The sequence below is a fragment of the Callorhinus ursinus genome, unplaced genomic scaffold, assembly GCF_003265705.2.
Source record: "Callorhinus ursinus isolate GAN/ISIS: 27379988/994484 unplaced genomic scaffold, GSC_fseal_2.0 scaffold14, whole genome shotgun sequence".
Taxonomy (NCBI): Eukaryota; Metazoa; Chordata; class Mammalia; order Carnivora; family Otariidae; genus Callorhinus; species Callorhinus ursinus.
This window is the reverse complement of record NW_027397076.1, coordinates 9,781,205-9,800,627: the sequence shown is the minus strand read 5'-3', so window position 1 is coordinate 9,800,627 and position 19,423 is coordinate 9,781,205. Positions and strand designations below refer to the sequence as shown.

General features: G+C 39.5%; 1 pseudogene; it reads right to left on the bottom strand.

The window, feature by feature from the left end:
* Positions 1–792: 792 nt before the first annotated feature.
* On the bottom strand, positions 793–4,848 carry LOC112831175 (tubulin beta chain pseudogene; annotated as a pseudogene).
* Between the last annotated feature and the right edge of the window lie 14,575 nt (positions 4,849–19,423).

Below are 19,423 nucleotides of genomic sequence, written 5' to 3'. Positions count from 1 at the left end.
AACAATTTATTTGCTAAATAACAATCCTTTTTTTTATAAAAGAAACCACCTTGAGATTTAATGTATACACCCTTCAAATCATTATCGAAGCATATTTATAGAACATAAAATTCACCCATTATAAGTGTAAGGCTGTATGAGTTTTGGTAAATATATCAAGATGTGCAACCACCACTGGAATCAAATTTTAGAACAGTTTAATCACCCCCAAAATTCTCCTGTGTCCCTTTGCAGTCAAACTGGCCCTCATCTCCAGCCACAAGGCAAACACCTGCTTTCTGCTATTATATTTCTGCATTTTCCAGAATTTTGTATTCATATTTCATGTGTCTTTTGTGTCTGGTTTCTTTTACTTGCCCTTATGTTTTTGAGATTCTTCCACATTGTTCTATATACCAATAATTATACTCTTTTATTAGCTGAGTTGTATTCTATCAAAAACATATGCCTTATTTTTTTATACATTAACCAGTTGATGGATAGTTGAGTTGTTTCTATTGTTTGGTTATTATGAATAATGCTGCTATGAACATTTGTGTACAAATCTTTGTGTGGACATATGTTTTCATTTCTCTTAGGTAAATACCTGAGAATGGAATTTCTGGGTCATGTAGTAGGTGTATATTTCAATTTTTAAGGTACTGACAGACTTTTCCAGTGGCTGCACCACTCTGCATTTCCACCAACAATGTAGGAGAGTTCCAGATGTATACATCTTTTCCAACACTTGGCATTTCATTTTTTTAAAGATTTTATTTTTTATTTATTTTTTTATTTTTTTTGGGTTCAGTTGTCATTTATTTTTGGCTCTTGGGGCAATGTTATCTTTTCAGTATGAAAAAAAGCAAGTTCAACACAAAATAGGAATTTGAAGTGCAGGACAGGATGAGGCCAAGGGCGGGGGGAGGGAATGGCAAGAGGAAGAAATGAGATGTTGCCCAAGATGGGGGGGTCTCCTTGTCCCCTCTCTGGAAGAATGATTCAGAAGATTTAGGTGGCAATACACACCTTTCCATACCTACACAGCAGAGCTGCGTGTTTGCTAAGAAAAGGTGGGGAGGGGGCGGGCCTTTCTGGAGGCTGGTCCCGCTTCCCCCTCTTGGCCCCCTTCTCCAACCAGGGGCAAAGGAAGGAATCCAACGTACGAAGGAGGTTATGTAGGAGAGGGAGGATCCTGTTTAACAGAGTGGGGCAGACCCCTGCAAAAAAAAAGCTCAGAACAGAGCTTGGAAGAAGATGAAAAATAGAGATAATACTGTCAACACCTCTCCCGCAGCTGAGAGGAGCAGGGAAATTCCTGGAAATTAGGACTCAATAGCCTGAATATCCCTCTCCAAAACTGCTCTAGAACAGAAAACCCTACCCCTTCCTTATAGGTACCTCTACTGCTATGAGGTAACTTGGTTTCCTTTCCCCTGGGCTACCACATGGGCTTAGGATGGTGGCCATCTACTGGGTTTTCAGCACATGGTTCTAAATGGGATCTGATGAGACCCAGCTTCTTGGAGAATTATCTTAAAAAACAAAGGGAAATATCAACTGGACAGATGGGAGAAGTGGACACCAAAAGGAAATACAGGGCTACCCAGAATGGCAGAAATCTAGGTTTCCCAGAGTGGAAGAGAGGAGACATTCAACAAACAACAAATATTTATTGAGCGCCTATCATGTGCCAGGCACTGTTCTAGGATCCCCCCTCCAAAAAAGGAAAACAAAACAAAATAAAATGAGACAGAGGTGGAAAATGCAATTCTGAGGGAGAGGACAGGGGCAGCTGAGGAAGAAGGCTGAGGGAACGGAGAAGCCTGAGGTCATGGTGCTCTGCCTTAGGCCTCCTCTTCGGCCTCCTCACCGAAATCCTCTTCTTCTGCGGTGGCGTCCTGGTACTGCTGGTACGCGGAGACAAGGTCGTTCATGTTGCTCTCGGCTTCAGGGAACTCCATCTCGTCCATGCCCTCGCCTGTGTACCAGTGCAGGAAGGCCTTGCGCCGGAACATGGCCGTGAACTGCTCCGAGATGCGCTTGAAGAGCTCCTGTGGCCGTGCTGTTGCCGATGAAGGTGACTGCCACCTTGAGGCCACGAGGTGGGATATCGCAGACTGCTGTCTTGACGTTGTTGGGGATCCATTCCACGAAGTAGCTGCTATTCTTGTTTTGCACGTTGAGCATCTGCTCATCTACCTCCTTCATGGACATCCGCCCACGGAAGACAGCAGCCACGGTGAGGTCACGGCCATGGCGGGGGTCACAGGTGGCCATCATGTTCTTGGCATCAAAGACCTGCTGGATGAGTTCGGGCACAGTGAGGGCCCGATACTGCTGGCTTCCACGGCTGGTCAGAGGTGCGAAGCCGGGCATGAAGAAGTGGAGACGTGGGAAGGGCACCATGTTGACGGCTAGCTTGCGGAGGTCAGCACTGAGCTGACCAGGGAAGCGGAGGCGGGTGGTGACACCGCTCATGGTGGCTGAGACAGGTGGTTCAGGTCCCCGTAGGTTGGCGTGGTCAGCTTGAGAGTTACGGAAGCAGATGTCGTACAGGGCCTCATTGTCAATGCAGTAGGTCTCATCCGTGTTCTCTACCAGCTGATGGACAGAGAGGGTGGCGTTGTAGGGCTCGACCACCGTGTCAGACACTTTGGGTGAGGGTAGGTGTTCATGATGCAGTCAGGATACTCTTCTCGGATCTTGCTGATGAGCAAGGTGCCCATTCCAGAGCCTGTGCCCCCACCCAGCGAGTGGGTCAGCTGGAAGCCCTGCAGGCAGTCACAGCTCTCAGCCTCCTTCCTCACCACATCCAGGACTGAGTCAACCAGCTCAGCCCCCTCTGTATAGTGGCCCTTGGCCCAGTAGTTGCCTGCCCCGGACTGACCGAAAACAAAGTTGTCTGGTCTGAATATCTGCCCAAAAGGACCTGAGCGAACAGAGTCCATGGTCCCGGGTTCTAGATCCACCAAGATAGCACGAGGAACATATTTGCCACCTGTAGCTTCACTGTAGTACACGGAGATGCGATCCAGTTGCAGGTCGCTGTCACTGTGGTAGGTTCCGGTGGGATCGATGCCGTGTTCATCACTGATTACCTCCCAGAACTTGGCACGGATCTGGTTGCCACACTGACCAGCCTGGATATGCACGATTTCCCTCATTGTTAAAATTTATTTTTAATTCTTTTGCTCCTCTCAAGGTGTGTTCGGGGCAAGAAAATGATAGGGATTTTTTTTTCTATACTGCTAACCGCAGGCTGGAAGGATGGGACGTGTCCCAGAGGCTGAAGCAGCAAGGTCCGAACGCAGAGGCAGGAAGGTTCTGAGAGGGAGACTAAGATTTTATTTTTAAGTAAACCCAATATGGGGCTCAAACTTACAACCTTGAGATCAAGAGTCACATGCTCCACCAACTGAAACAGCTGGGTGCCTCAGCATTTCAGTTTTGTTTTTTTTCTTTTTCTTTTTCTTTTTAAGTAGGCTCCATGTCTAGCATGGAGCCCAACGTGGGGCTTGAACTCACAACCCTGAGCTCAAGACCTGAGCTCAAGACCTGAACTGAGATCAGTGGTTGGACACAACCTACTGAGCCACCCAGGCACCCCTCAGTCTTTTTAATTTAAGGTATTCTAATGGGTGTGTAGTAGTATCTCATTGCATTTCCCCATTTCCCAATGAAGTCAAGCAGCTTTTTGTTATACACCTGTACAGATATTTTTCCTATTTCTTAAAATTGAGTTTATCTTATTATTGAATTGTAAAAGTTCTTAATCATATCTGTAGACAAGTAAAAGATTTCAATTTTTTTGAAGCCTACTTATCAGTTTTTTCATCTATGGTTCGTGTTTTTTGTGTCTTATCCCAAGGTCACAAAGATTTTTCTCCTATGCTTTATTCTGTAGGATGTATGTGTTTTTGCCCTTTAGGTCAATGATCCACTTTGAATTAATTTAGGTGTATGGTATAAAGAAAGATCAAAGCTCATTTCTTTTCCATATGGATACTCAGTTATTCCAAAAACATTTCTTGAAAAAACTATTATTTTTCTGTTGAATTTATTTGACACCTTTACTGAAAATCAATTGAGCACATAAGTGTAGGTTCATTTCCGGATTCTCAGCTTTGTTCCATTGATCTATATGTCTATCCTTATAAATCCTTTCATTTTTAATCCTGCAGAACAGGATAATATTTAGGGAAAAATAATTATGTTCAGTATCTTCCACTGAAGCATACAACTTATCAAAATTTAAATACCATAATAACCAAACAAGTATGATTAATCTTTCTTTTAAAAAAAACATATTCATGGGGCACCTGGGTGGCTCAGGTGGTTAAGCGTCCACCTTTGGCTCAGGTCTCAGGGTGGTGGGATGGAGGCTAGCATCGGGATCCCTGCTCAGTGGGCAGTCTGATTCTCCCTCTCCCTCTGCCCTTTTCCCCCCACCCTGCTCGTGTGCTCTTTCCCTCTTTCTCTCTCAAATAAATAAATTCAATCTTTAAAACAAAACATATTCTTTACTACACAGTTTAAAACAAAAGTGGTAATTAGAATATTTTAGACTTTTTTTTACTGGGTCTAGAAAATATTTGAAGGAAAAGCCTATTGCTTGAGGTAGTAAACTATTATTAACTACTGTGTTGCTTATCATATTCATTAAGAATAATAATTTTCAGGGGCGCCTGTGTGGCTCAGTCAGTTAAGTGTTTGCCTTCAGCTCAGGTCATGATCCCAGGGTCCTGAGATGGAGCCCCAACTTGGACTCCCTGTTCAGCGGGGAGTCTGCTTCTCCCTCTGCCCCTCCCCCTGTTTGTGCTTTCTCTTTCTCTCAAATAAATAAATAAAAATCTTTAAAAAAAAGAATAATAATTTTCAGGGGTGCCTGGGTGGCTCAGGTCTCAATCTCACGGTCATGAAGTCAAGCCCTTTATTGGGCTCCACACTGGGCATAAAGCCTACTTAAAAAAAGAAAAAGAAGAACTTTCAAATTTTCAAATTTAAGAGGGTTGAATAAACATGACTATGAGACAACTGAAGCATAGTAAGAATATAGATTGTTCCTTTAAACTGGTTCAAATCTTTAACCACAGATGAATTACTTCTATTGGTATAAAACAATACTAGGTAATGTAAGGATAGAATCATTGTCAGTAATTTTGAGAAATGTAGAAGAACACAAGCATTGCCAGAAGATTGAAGATGAACAGATGTTTCCATTTTCAAAACATAAAAAAATAGTTTCCAAGAACTAAATGCTGATAAGCATGATACTGAAAGCTGGAACAATTATAGAACAGATGAAGCATATTTTACCACAACTTTTCAAGTGATCACTAGAAAATAAAATGGGTTTTACACTAAACTAAATTATTTAAATTGCACACCTGAAAATGGTTAACACAGATCCTGAATTATTGTAAATGAATACTAAATATTGTTTTTTAAAAATAAAGAAACACTAAAGCTTTCTCTGGTACTTTACATAATAGAAAGAAAGGAAAGAAATGAAGTAAAAAAAAACTGGAACCAAAAAAAATTATTTTAAAAATATGTACTATTCTACACTCTTTTAAAGAACAGAAAATCTTGGCATGCCTGGGTGGCTCAGTTGGTTGGGCATCTGACTCTTGGTTTCGGCTTTGGTCATAATCTCAGGGTTGTGAGGTCGAGCTCCGAGCTGGGTGTGGAGCCTGGAGCCTGTTGGGAATTCTCTCTCTCTCTCTCTCCCTCCCCATTCTCCCCCTCTTAAAAATAAATAAATAAAATAAAGGAAGAAATGATAGACTGTGTCAAATGCTTCTGAGAGACCAGACAAGTCCTGAGACCTGAAGCAAAGTGGAGATAGGACAAGAATAGTTTCGATGGAATGGAAGGGACAAAGCCTAATTGGAGTTTGTTCAAGATAAATGGGAAAGGATGAAAAAGAGACAGATAATTCTTTGAATTCCATAGAGAGGAGCAGAAAAAATTAGCAGAAGCTAAAGGAATGTATGGCCAGGGGAAGTCTTCTGTTTGTTTTTTAGGTTAAGAATTTTATATTTGTATAATGATAATAATAAAGAAAAACTGATGATGTAGGAGAAAAAGGAAAACATTTTCAAAAGAAAGAAGTCTTGAATGGTTTAGAAGCATGGTATTCAATGCGCAAATTGAGAATTTGGCCAAAGTAGGCAGGCTCTATGATTCGCTCACGCAAGGTAGTGTATATAGGCACAGACATCGTTAGAGGTTAGAGTTAGGGACTTTCAGGGATTTAGGTTTTCCAGGAAGCAGATAATGAGACAGAATGAGGAGCCTAAAGGGATTATTGGGGAGCAACTCCTATAAAAGGAAAAGACAAGGGTCAGGGGGAGCCATCAGATATGATGTAGACTTCTGTGATGCTGTTCTGACAATCTCTGACCAGCTCTAGAGTTAAGATCACTCATTAGAGGAGTCCCACCTTGGATGGAAATGGATAGATCCTTGCCTACTGCCTTGCTCTGTCACTGACGGCAGGCCACTGAAAAAGCCCATGGCCTCAACTTGAAAGCTGAAGTGGACACTGAAATCATTAACAGCTGGAAGCTATCAGCCAAGCACATACCTAGCAACTGGGCAATGCATCCTTTCTGAAGGGGGATCTGAGTGGGTACGTGACACAAAATAGGAAAATGTAGGAATTCTCTTTTGATTACTTTGATCTTCACAGTGAAATAATAAGCAAAGACATGGGCTTCAGCGGAAAGAGGAGTTTTGGAGTTCTGTGGAAAGAGGAGAGGAAGCATGAAATAGCTGAAGAGCAGAACTGTGAATATGGAGGGATTACTAGGCAGCCCTGATGATCTAGTGTTGTTCGTTGGTTATACATTTAAAGCAAGATCAGGGCACCTGCCTGGTTCAGTCGGTTAAGCTTCGGCCTTCAGTTCAGGTCATGATTCTGGGGTCCTGGGATCCAGCCCTGCATCAGGCTCCCTGCTCAGTGGGGAGTCTGCTCCTCCCTCTGCCCCTCTTCCCCCTCTTGTGCTCTGTCTCTCTCAAAAATAAATAAATAAATCTTTTAAAAAAAGAATCTATGCAAGAAGAGAAGTATCAGGAAAAAAAGCAAGAATTGTTGAAATAATTGAAGAAAACTTTTAGTATTAGATTTGAATCTGCCAAGTTAAAAAGCCAAGTGCCAAGAAAAATAGAAACCAATGATTATACATGCTGTAGAGACTTTTTTTAAAATTTAAGTATTTTTTAGAATAATTCTATCAATCAAGAAAAACAAGTTGTGTGCAAAGAAACAAGTATCATGCTGACCTCATACTTCCCTGAAAGGGCAATGAAACAACATATAAAGTTAAAAGTTGTGTACCAGGAGAAATTAAAAAACCCAATGTGATCAGTATAAACAATAAAACAGATTTATTATTTCACATAAGAATTTCTTAAGTTGGCTCTGAGATTAGTTAATTTATTGGCTCAAGGACCTAGGTTCCTTCCATCATTCTGCTTTTCAAACTTAGGGTATCAGTCTTGTCTTGAGTTACTCATCTTTTTGTTCATAAGATGGTCCTACAATACCAGGCATTACAAGTAGACATATCAAGCAGAAGAAGAAAGATCTCACCGGCTGGAGTCGTGTCACATGCCCGTTCCTAAACCAATCATTTTTAAGGGGAATGCAATTGGCTTAGTAAAGTGCATGGCTGGGGGTGAAAGGTGGATTACCCAACAAAACCAGAGTTCTCTTTTTTTTTAAGATTTTATTTATTTATTTGAGACAGAATGAGAGAGAGAGAGAGAGAGCACATGAGAGGGGGGAGGGTCAGAGGGAGAAGCAGACTCCCTGCCGAGCAGGGAGCCCGATGTGGGACTTGATCCCGGGACTCCAGGATCATGACCTGAGCCGAAGGCAGTTGCTTAACCAACTGAGCCACCCAGGTGCACAAAACCAGAGTTCTCTTAATAAGAAAGAAGGGGAAATGGCTGTTGGGTAGACAACCAACAGTGCCTCCTCCACGAGAGGAAAAAAAATATTGTAACTTGAAATTAAAAACCCACTCAACTATCATTTTTTTTTTAATGAGGGCACATTCTTGGACATAAAAATCCTTAGGAAAAAATATACCACCCACATGCCCTTGCTGAAAAATTTTTTGAAAATATTATAGAAGACTGAGAGAAGAATAAAAAAACAACTCAGAAAGGGCTGAGCGTGTTCTCATGTTTGAAATCATGTTATGAAAGAGCTGGTGGTAATTAATTAATCCAGTAAAACAAATTTTAAGTCTTATTATTTGTTTTTAATAAGTATCTCTGCAAATTATACTGAAAACCAAACAGTTAAATGATATTGAAAACAAGTGTTTAGACAAGTGAAGAATTGGAAAAAGAACATTGCAGACAGAAGGAACAATAATGTGAGCATTTCCTAAGGCTAGAGTGGAGATAAGCACAAGATAGGTTAGGCAGGAGTCAAATTGTGCCAAGCCTTGGAGCCACGTTAAAGATTTGCACTTTTATTTTAAGTATATTGAAAATCGATGATGTATTTTAAATAGAGGAGTGACATATCTGCATTAAGATCATTCCAGTTGCTCTTTTTTATTTTTTTAAGGGAGCCCAATGAGAAGCTTAAACTCACAGCCCTGCGATCAAGACCTGAACTGAGATCAAGAGTTGGACATGTGGGGTGCCTCAGTGGCTCAGTCGGTTAAGAGTCTGCCTTTGGCTCAGGTCATGATCCCAGGGTCCTGGTATCGAACCCTGCATAGGGCTCTCTGCTCAGCAGACAGCCTGCTTCTCCCTCTCCCTCTGTTGCTTCCCCTGCATGTGCTCTCTGTCAATTAAATAAATCTTTAAACTACTTATTTTGTGGTACTCTGTTATAGCAGCCCTATGAAACTAACACACCAGGTTAAATTATATATGGTCACATGATAAAAAATATTAAATGGTCAAATGATAAAAACAATTCCCTTGCATACACTCTGAATTCTCTTGCCTTTCTCTTATTTTATTGTACTTGATTAAAAAATAAACCCTGATTAAATCTAATTTTTAGCTCTATGACTATACCTGTATGGTAAAACCTGGCCTGAGTAAAATACACAACCATTGGTCTCACTTTAAGATACATGATTATTTACTGCAATTGGACCCGAATGCTGTTTGGCAATCATATTGTAATACTCTACTCCATTCATTCTTCCTCTGTCCTATAGAACTCTTTCATATCTTCTCTCTCCTAGAGCCTCCAACCACACCTCCCTAATCCTCACTCTTAGCTAATGACCTCACCACCTATTTCAATTAGAAAATACGAACATACATAAGAAAATTTCAAGCTCTGATGACATCACCTCACCTACCTGCATTTGTCCCCATGTTCTTTGCACTCTGTCTACTGGCTAAAACCAGCCCTTGAGCTTGCATACCATATACCATCCCTTCTTGCCTACTTAAGACATTGCTCCAAAAATGTCTTTTTTTGCCTCCATCATAAAACTTTCCTTCACTATCAGATCATTCCTATTAGCTACTATTTCTCCTTTCCTAAAAAACAAAAACAAAAACAAAAAAACCCAAACCAAACTTTTCTATCCCCCTTCCCTTTGTTATAGCCTTCTCTCTCTCCTTTCCTTCATGAAAGGACATTTAATCATTTGTCATGACAGTTCCAGTTTATACTTGTTACTTGCCTTTATTAATGGTGCTCTTTTCAAATGTTTTCCAGCTTGGATTGTAAATTATATGATCAGCCTATGTTTTAATGTAAAACTCCTTCAAAGAGTTATGTATGTTCATTCTCTCCAATTTCTCACTTTTATCCTCACCTGTGTCCCATTGCGAGTAAGTCTTGCCTCCACCACTCTAGTGGAATGCTGTTTTGAAAGCCACCCAACCATGTCCATATTGTTAAATCTAATGGTCAATTTTCATTCCTCATCTATTTGACCTTTGAGCAGCATTTAACACAGACAATCATTCCGCACTTCAATGATTTCTTCACTTGGCTTTCAGGGCACCATACTCTCGTGATTTTCCTACTGTCACTGCTTCTGGGTCTCCTGATTCTTCCTCACCCATCTAACCTCTGAACACTAGAGTGGCAAAGAGCTTAGACTTTACACCTCTTCTGCTTTTTATCTATACTTCTTTCCTCCTTGCTATTCACCCAAGCTACTTAGGGAAGGAGGGATTCTTCATACCTCCCCCACAATACCCCCCATCCCCGTGTGCTCAAGGAACAGTAGATGATTCCCAACTTTGTCTAAGAAAGAGCGTTATCTGCAGGGATTTTGTTTTGCTGAATATGGGTGTGTGATCACAAATGAATGATTCAAGTCCAGAGAGGTTGAACACTCCACTAGGCATTTCAGTAAACTGCTCAGGTCAGAAACCACAGACCAACCCTAGACTCATACTTCACTAACCACATCCAATCCAATGGTAAATCCCCAAGTAAGCTTTTAGACTAATAATTATTTTTTAAAATGTATTAGTCTCTTAAATCTTGTAGAAAACAAAAAGTACAGTTACACACCATTGTTACAATAATACTAGCTTTTATAATTGCCTATGTATTTACCTTTACTGAGATTTTAATTTCTTCATGATTCTAAGTTACTTTGTAATGTCCTTTCAATTTTGTTTGCTTTGTTTTTAATGATGACATTTATGACAGTTAAAAGTGCTTCTGAGGATACAAACTTTAAGCCTTTTGGTAAGTAGTTTCTATCATAAATTCATGGTTTTTAATGCAGTTCTACTTTTGAGAACCTATCCTAAGAAATTAATTCAACATGTAGATAATCTTTGGGCACAAAAATGTTCATTATAGAGTTATTTACAATAGTGAAATATTGGGGAAAACCTAAGTGATTAATCATAGAGCAATTGTTAAATTTTAGTATATCTACTCAATGAAGTATTATATAATTAAAATTATAAAGAACTGAGTGATATGGGGGAAATGCTCATGCTCTATTAAGGACAAAAAGTATTTCGTGATTACATAAATGTAAATGTGAAGTAATTGTATAATTGGAAAATAAAATAATGAGAAGTAACATTTTAAAAATATGCTCAGATATTTTAGAACTCAGTGGAGGGGTGCCTGGCTGGCTCAGTAGGTAGAGCTATATGAGTCTTGATCTCTGGGTCATGAGTCTGAGCCTCATGTTAGGAGTAGAGTTTACTTGGAAGGAAGGAAGGAAGAAGGAAGGAAGGAAGGAAGGAAGGAAGGAAGGAAGGAAGGAAGGAAGGAAGGAAGGAAGGAAGGAAGGAAGAAAGGAGGAAGGGAGGGGGAGGGAGCCAAAAGTACAAGGTGGTTGTGATAACTGAAATAATGACCTGCAAAGATTCACTTCCCTCCCCAGAACTTGTTTTCCATGGCAAAAGGGACTCTGCAGATATAATTAAGGTTACAGACCTTTGAACAGAGAGATTATCCTGTATTATCCAAGTGAGCCCAAACTATTCACAGGAGCCCTTATAAGTGGTGATCTTTCTCCAGGTAGAGACAGGAGAGATGAGACAGAATGGAGAGGTCAGAGAGATGTAAAGTGTGAGAAGGGCCCAACCTGCTCTTACTGACTTTGAACATGGAGAAAGGGTGTCTCAAGCTAAAGAACGTGGTGACCTCTAGAAGTTGAGAACAATTCTTAGATGAGAAAGGCAATAGCAAGGAAATGAGACTGCAGCCCTAAAAGTGCAAGGAACTGATTTTGGCCAACAAACTGAATGTGCTTGGAAGCAGATTCACCCCAAAGTCTCCAGAAAGGAATGCAGTTCTGCTGACTCCTTCATTTCAGCCTCGTGTGACCCTAAGAAGTGGACCCAGCTGAGCCCCACCACACCCAGACTTCTCACCTGCTGCACTGTGAAATAATAACTCTGTGGTAGTTTGTTATGGCAGCAACAGAAAACTAATACAGAGGGTGAAACATAGGAGGTCAGACAACAAATGCCATCAGTGCCCTAATAAATAAGGTACCTAATAAATTAGGTAAAATTCACATGTTTTTGACCAGAGAAAACATGCAGACTCTGGAAGAAAACTTAATAGTATTAGAGTTATCACCAAGGAAGGGTTGGAAAGGGACAAAACAGTTTGTCAAAGGCACCAAACCACTCTAATATAATGATAATTAAAGGATAAAACTGTATGGCCATCCAAGAAGGCACTGCTTGGGAATGTGGGTGGAAGTAAGAGAGATAACTAAGGAAGGGGGTGTAACATATAAATGTTGAATGAACTTGTGAGCTTAAGTATCTGGGAATGTAGCTTTGTCCACGGACTCTGATCAAGTTGTATGGTTAATACAATTTAATTACAGATCCACATTCTTTCTCAGGTCAGCATCTCTATGGAAGACTGACTAGGAAGATATATAGAATCTCACTTTCCTGTGCTGTAAGTTATCCTGGGACTGGAATAACACAGGTAGTCTAGGTTTAGATCAGGGTTGACAGACGATGGCCAAGTACCTCCTTCTATAAAGTTTACTGGAACATAGCCATGCCCACTCCTTTACATATTGTCTGTGGCTGCTTTCACTCTATAGGGGCAGAGTTGAGTAGCTGCAACAGAGACTACACAGTCCACAAAATACTATGTAGCTCTTGGGAAACTGATAGCAATAAGCCTTTCTCAAGAAACTAGAAAAGTCTCAAATACATAAGCTAACTTTACACCTAAAGGAGCTGGAGAAAGAACAGCTTATAAAGTCTAAACCAAGCAGGAGAAGAGAAATAATAAAGATTAGAACAGAAGTCAATGAAAGAGAAACCAAATGAACAGTAGAATAGATCAATGAAACCAGAAGCTGGTTCTTTGAAAGAATTAATAAGATCGATAAACCTCTGGCCAGTCTTATCAAAAAGAAAAGAGAAAGGACCCAAATTAATAAAATCATGAATGAAAGAGGAGAGAGCATGACCAACACCAAGGAAATAAAAACAATTTCAAGAACATATTATAAGCAACTATCTGCCAATAAATTAGGTAATCTGGAAGAAATGGATGCATTCCTAGAGACATATAAACTACCAAACCTGCAACAGTAAGAAATAGAAAACCTGAACAGACCCATAACCAGCAAGGAAATTGAATCAGTAATCAAAAATCTCCCAACAAACAAGAGTCCAGGGCCAGATGGCTTCCCAGGGGAATTCTACCAAACATCCAATGAAGAAGTAATACTTATTCTTCTGAAGCTCTTTCAAAAAATAGAAACGCAAGGAAAACTTCCCAGCTGTTTCTTTAAGGCCGGCACCACCTTGATCCCAAAACCAGACAAAGACCCTACCAAAAAGAATTACAGACCAATATCCCTGATGAACATGGATACCAAAATTCTCACCAAGATACTAGCCAATAGGATCCAACAGTACATTAAAAGGATTATTCACAAGACCAAGTGGGATTTATCCCTGGGCTGCAAGGGTGCTTCAACATCTGCAAATCAATCAATGTGATACATCACATTAATAAAAGAACAAGAACCATATGATCCTCTAGATGCAGAAAAAGCATTTCACAAAATACAGCATCCTTTCTTGATTAAAACCCTGCAAAGTGTAGGGATAGAAGAAACATACCTCAATATCTTAAAAGCCATCTACAAAAAGCCCACAGCAAATATCATTCTCAATGGGGTAAAAACTGACAACTTTGCCCCTAAGGTCAGGAACACAGCAGGGATGTCTACTCTCACCACTGTTGTTCAACATAGTACTAGAAGTCCTAGTGTAAGCAATCAGACAACAAAAAGAAATAAAAGGCATTCAAATTGGCAAAGAACTCTCATTCTTCACAGATGAGGATACTCTATGTGGAAAACCCAAAAGACTCCACCCCAAAACTGCTAGTACTCTTACAGGAATTCAGCAACATGGAAGGATATAAAACCAATGCACAGAAATCAGTTGCATTTCTATACACTAACAATGAGACAGAAGAGAAATTAAGGAATTGATCCCATTTACAATTGCACCCCAAACCATAAGATACCTAGGAATAAACCTAACCAAAGAGGTAAAGGATCCATAATCTAAAAACTACAGAACACTAATGAAAGAAATTGAGGAAGACACAAGTAATGGAAAAACATTCCATGCTCATGGATTGGAAGAATATTGTAAAAGGTCTATGCTACCCAGAGCAATCTACACATTCAATGCAATCCCTATCAAAATACCAACTTTTTTCATAGAGCTGGAACAAACAATCCTAAAATTTGTATGGAGCCAGAAAAGAACCCGAATAGCCAAAGGAATGTTGAAAAGGAAATCCAAAGCTGGGGGCATCACAGTGCCAGACCTCAAGCTATATTACAAAGCTGTAATCATCCGTGGCACAAAAACAGACACATACGATCAATGGAACAGACTGGAGAACCCAGAAATGGATCCTCAACTCTATGGTCAACTGCTCTTCGATAAAGGAGGAAAGAAGATCCAATGGAAAAAGGACAGTCTCTTCAATAAATGCTGCTGGGAAAATAGGACAGCCACATGCAGAAGAATGAAACTGGACCATTTTCTTACACCACAGACAAAGATAAACTCAAAATGGATGAAAACCTAAATGTGAGACAGGAACCCATCAAAATCATAGAGAACATAGGCAGCAACCTCTTCAACCTTGGCCACAACAACTTCTTGCTAGACACATCTCCAAAGGCAAGGGAAGCAAAAGCAAAAATGAACTATTGGGACTTCAAGATAAAAAACTTTTGCACAGCAAAGGAAAAAGTCAACAAAACTAAAAGTCAACCTATGGAAAGGGAGAAGATATTTGCAAATGATATATCAGATAAAGATCTATAAAGAATTTATCAAATTTAACACCCAGAGAACAAGTAATCCAGTCAAGAAGTGGGCAGAAGACATGAATAGATATTTCGCCAAGGAAGACATCCAAATGGCCAACAGACACATGAAAAAATGCTCCACATCACTCAGCATCAGGGAAATACAAATCAAAACCACAATGAGATACCACCTGACACCAGTCAGAATGGCTAAAATTAAAAAGACAGGAAACAAATGGTGAGGATTAGGAGAAAGGGGGACCCTCTTACACTGTTGGTGGGAATGCAAGCTGGTGCAGCCACTCTGGAAAACAGTAAGGAGGTTTTTTAAAAAGTTGAAAATAGAGAGACTCTGAGCTAGCAATTGCACTACTAGGTATTTACCCCTAAGATACAAATGCAGTGATCTGAAGGGGCATCTGCACCCTAATGTTTATAGCAGCAATATCCACAATAGCCAGAATGTGGAAAGAGCTCAGATGTCCACCGACAGATGAATGGATAAAGAGGTGGTATCTAGATCTAGATCTAGATCTATATACAATGGGATATTACTCAGCCACCAGAAAGGATGAATACTTACCATTTACATCCATGGGGATGGAACTGGAGGGTATTATGCTGAACTAAATAAGTCAATCAGAGAAAGACAAATACCGTATGATTTCACTCATATGTGGAATATAAGAAACAGTGCAGAGGATCATAAGGGAAGGGAGGGAAAACTGAATGGGAAGTAATCAGAGAAGGAGACAAACCATGAGAGACTCTTTACTATAGGAAATACATTGAGGGTTGCTGGAGGGGAGGTGGGGGGAATGGGGTAATTGGGTGATGGGCATTAAAGAGGGTGCGTGACACTGGCTGTTATACGCAACTGCCGAATTATTGAACTCTACATCTGAAATTAATGATGTACTACTACTATATGTTGGCTAATTGAATTTCAAGCAAAAAAATACTATCTAGCTCTTTACAGAAAAAAATTTTGCTCACTCCTGGCCTAATTGGTCTTACATGAATGAAGCAAATGGAAAGACTTATGTTCAGGTTTAAGAAATAAATTACAAATATATAGGATAAGGAGACTTGAATCAGTAGTAATGCACATGAATGGAGAAGTCCTGATGGTTACAAATCAGCACAAATTACATATGGAAGGAGGAAGCATTTTAAAAACCAAGTAAATATACTTTTGTACTACCCTAAAAAGAACCATCTGGACTAGTAGTGTGGTTCTCCTGAAAGCAACCAAGCTCGAATATATATTCTCATCTCCAACCTGTTCACTGCTAAAAAACTTCTCCCTGGCCAACTGATACTTCTTTCAGACTTTGGCTTAGAGGATGGGGAGCATTCTGATTCCCCAAGGCTGGGTTACATGCACTTATCATGTCACTTAACACATCATATTGAAACTGAAATTTGTGAATCTCCCCCACCAGATTGAATCCATGTGGGCAGGAATAGGTAGCTGGTATCCTAACACCAGACCCTCTGCCTGTCATGTACTAGTTTTTAAGCATGTTTTATGTTAATAAATCCCATTGTAGGGCGCCTGGGTGGCTCAATTGGTTAAGTGACTGCCTTCGGCTCAGGTCATGATCCTGGAGTCCTGGGATCGAGTCCCACCATCGGGCTCCCTGCTCAACAGGGAGTCTGCTTCTCCCTCGGACCCTCCCCTCTCATGCTCTCTCTCTCTTTCTCTCTCAAGTAAATAAATAAAATCTTAAAATAATAAATAAATCAATCCCATTGTATTCATCAGTCAGACCTCATGGTGTTAAGTATTTGCCTTTGGTGACTAGCACTGATTCCTACTCAAATCTATCTGCTTCCCCTCCTGTCTGGTAGGCAGAGCGCCCCTTTAAACCATGTTCTCACAGCTCTGTGTGCCTACATACTCAGGGAAGCATCTGCACACGAGCGCTGGAAGTGATCAAGTTTAACTAACGGTGGTTTAGGCAGGAATGCGATGTATTTCGATATAAAAGGGCGCATCTGCTGAGAAATTTCTGGGACGTTTTATTTAAAAGGAAAAGAGGAAGAACACCCTTTCCTCTCCGCTCCCCCCCGACCCCGGGATGTGGCTGTGTAGTTTCTTGGATGGCTGCTGACACCTTGCAACCATGAGAAGGTAGGTATGAGGCTAAAATCCCCTGCAGTGAGGATGACAGAAATGAAAGAATATAATCCTTCATAACATCAATGAGCATCCAGAGCCACCCTATCTCCAGATGTATTGTAATATTAAATAAACTACTTCTATTTAAAACTTGAAGGGTATCACTACTTTTAGGTGGGTTTTCTTTTAAGTGTAGACAGAAGCATCCAAACTTATTTTAAGAGGGACTTTGGCAAATTGGGGTACATCCAAATGACAAATAATGGTGGTCTTTGGAAACTGTCTTTCAAAGAATAAGGGATTAGGGATGCTAAGCCTAGAAAAGAGACTTGGCAAGACATATAACAGCTTTTGTAATGTGAATGAAAACTGTAGGACCTTGATGTGGTAAAAGGGAGATATTCTAATTCCACAAACAGGAAAAAAAATGGCCAATTAGAACTACTTAAAACAGAAAGGTTTATGGGGTAGGTTTTCTCGTTAGGAATTTCAGCTGTAATTTGGTAACTCCCCATTGGAAACTCTGAACTGATTTTGGGTGGGAGGCCAAATTAGAGGACTTCTAAGTTTCCTTCCAACTCTTGCACAATTTTATTCTTTGACTTAATATTGCAATATTGATTGTATATGCAGGAAGGAAAAATGAATGTAAAATCACCAGTGTATATTTCTATATTATTTGTGCTTCAATTTCTAAAATTGGTCACACTATAATGGCCTCTGGGCATTAATGAAGCTACACAAAAAGTGGACCGATACAAAATCAAAGCTAAAGCCTACTCAGCAAAACATACTTTTACAAGAAATTGAATTCTGAAGGCCAAAAGTGGGGGAGGGGACTTATTAAGGATACATGTAAAAATTGCAAAGTATTAACTGCGTGCCACTAAAATTATGGAAAAGGCTTACATATATGTTTACAATAATTCTCAAATATCTGCACTAATGCAGCAAAACCCTACTACTTTTAATAAAGATATACTTGGCCTTGGCATGTTTTTATATTGATACTATAATATGGGAATGCCTTAAATTTGGGGAATTTATAGAAATGGGATATAAAAAAGTTGCTTAACTTGCTTATTCCATATTCCTCTTTAGACACTTTTGCCTTCGAAACTCTGTTTTATATGGAAAATCTCTTGTTCAACTGCAAGGGATGAAGTAAAAATAACCAGAGTGAAGAAAGCAGCAAATGATTATCATACCCGTGCTAACGCTAGTTAAGTATTACTAAGTAAATATATTGAATTTGGACAGAATGCTAAGATGCTGCATTACTGCTATACCAATAAAATGTCTCCAATAGTACTGAATGTCCTCACCTCACTTTTCATGTTGAAATTAGAATCTTTTTTTTTAAGATTTTATGTATTTATTTGAGAGAGAGAGAGAGAATGAGAGAGAGAAAGCACGAGAGGGAAGAGGGTCAGAGGGAGAAGCAGACTCCCCGCTGAGCAGGAAGCCTGATGTGGGACTTGATCCCGGGACTCTAGGATCATGACCTGAGCCGAAGGCAGTTGCTTAACCAACTGAGCCACCCAGGCACCCCGAAATTAGAATCTTAATAGTTGTGGGCATAACGTTTATCGAAGAATTGAATTTCTGCATGTGCCAATTTTTGCACATTAAATTTAAGAATTTCCATATCAATTTTTTGCTTTAGGTTATAATTCAAGTGAATTCTTTACCATAAATCTTTTTCAAGTGCTTTATTATTGGACTACTCTCCAGTTTCCTTACACTGTTATTTGTTTACTATGGTTACTTTCCAAAATTTCCTGCTCTGATTATACTATATATCTACTTTAATTGGAGTGATTTTAAATGTTGTGAATGATGGGCTTTGATCATACCCCTATATTTTCACTCATATCCTGCAGAGATACTTCTCGTCTCTAAGTTTTCATATACCTATTTTTCATTCTCATTTATTCTTGATGACATTTGTGATTCAGTATTCGAGTTTTCTGTCTTATCAGCCAAAACAATTCTGCTGAATGGCTGCAAGATAAAGACTAAATCACCTCATTCTACTCTCCTAATCTCCATAATGCTCAAGTATTTCTTCACTAAACGAGCAAATATTTTTTCATATACACAGTAAAGAATTAAGAATGAGAAATTTTACTTACCATTCAGTTCAGTTGACTTTTGATGGCACAAGCAAATTGAAAATAAAGTCTAATTTATAAGTATTATAGTATTGCCTTTTTGTCTAAATGGTTTCTAATCTTTTAAAACCCAGTTAATTCTTCTTCATGATTTAGTGATGTTTTCTTCTAAGACCAAAAAATTATCACACGTTTCATTATACAAATAGAAAAAAAGATATTAAGTTGATTTCATATTTTTTTCTAAGTTTCAAATTCTCAAACCTGACACAACTATACAATAGTGTTAGCAACACATATTCTAAATTTCAATACTGTAACAGTAACATGAATTTCCCCCCACTATACAATGATTCATTAGATAATATCTAATGGTTGATAAAAACTATCACACTTACATTTTTGCTTCCTGT